The sequence below is a fragment of the Echinops telfairi genome, unplaced genomic scaffold (assembly GCF_000313985.2).
Source record: "Echinops telfairi isolate 266 unplaced genomic scaffold, ASM31398v2 ScPeMD7_1957;HRSCAF=2489, whole genome shotgun sequence".
Lineage (NCBI taxonomy): Eukaryota > Metazoa > Chordata > Mammalia > Afrosoricida > Tenrecidae > Echinops > Echinops telfairi.
The window spans coordinates 6141-7307 of record NW_022105855.1 but is presented as its reverse complement, the minus strand read 5'-3'; the positions used below and the strand labels follow the sequence as shown (position 1 = coordinate 7307).

At 36.9% G+C, this 1167-nt stretch overlaps 1 pseudogene; it reads left to right on the top strand.

Annotated features, from left to right (window-relative positions):
• LOC115870546 overlaps positions 1–1167 on the top strand; it is an 8149-nt pseudogene that overhangs the window by 6253 nt on the left and 729 nt on the right.

Genomic DNA, 1167 nt, shown 5'->3' with positions numbered 1-1167 from the left:
TCTTTATGGGAGCTGGTGGTATTAATTGCTGACCTTGCAGTCAGCAGTATGATGCTTGCCTGACAGTAGCACCACGTTCCTCACAGTTCTTCAGAGCATTGTGTTTTTATCCTTTTAATGTCAGTTGGTTTTGTTGCGATGGCACCCGTTGTATTCATGTTATTTACCTGCTTTCCTCTTCGTTAGATTCCCCAGTGGGTTGTAGATTTTGTGAATTATTGTCATTTTCTTCATCGCCCTTGTTTTAGTGTCTAGTAAATTGTTATGATTTCCCTTTTATTTTGATGGAGTTATTCCTTTTCTTTAAGGTTACTGTAATTTATTCATTTCCTTCCAAGTCTGTTTCTTCTCTCTTGAAATCTGTTTGACTTCCTTTCCATTTTAAAGGTCTTTAATTACATTCTTTCCTCTATTCACTTTGCAATTGTCTGTGTTACATATTGATATCTCTATTTCCCCATTTTCAATCGAACAGATTTGTCTTACTTTGGGTATTTTTAATCTGGGTTGACTTCTGAGTGGTGCTGTCATGTATGTTAATCGAATGTGGTTGTCTACTATTGTTTATTTTCTGTCCAAAGAACTCCCCTTAGTATTTTTTGTAAGGTTGGTCTGGCTTTTGCAAATTCCATTTCTATTACCTGGAAATATTCTAATTTTATTTTATCGTTATATCTGAAGGATAGTTTTTCTGGGTATCCAATTCTTGGTTGGAAGTTTTGTTTTTCTTTCAGAGATTTATATATATAATCCCATTACCTGCTTGCCTGCATAATTTGGGTGAATCATCAGAGCTTTGTCTTATTTGGCAGAGCCCTGATGCCATAGTGGTTATGTGTTTGACTGCTAACCGCAGGTCAGCAGTTTGAAAATAACAGCCGCTCCATGGGAAAAAAGATGGGCTTTCTGCTCCAGTAAAGTTACACAGTCTCAGAACCCACAGGGGCAGTTCTGTCTGTCTTCTCCTACATGCTTGATATGACTCAGCATTGACTTGATGGCACACGGTTTGATTTCTTAATTTTATTTGATGCCTGTTGTAGGTAACTTTTGATTTTTCCTGAGCTGCTCTAAGGATTCTTTCCTTGACTTTGGTTTTAGAAAATTTGATTATTTTGGAGTCTGTCCTGTTTGCGCTTTGTCTCAATTTCATGAAAGCTTATCTTC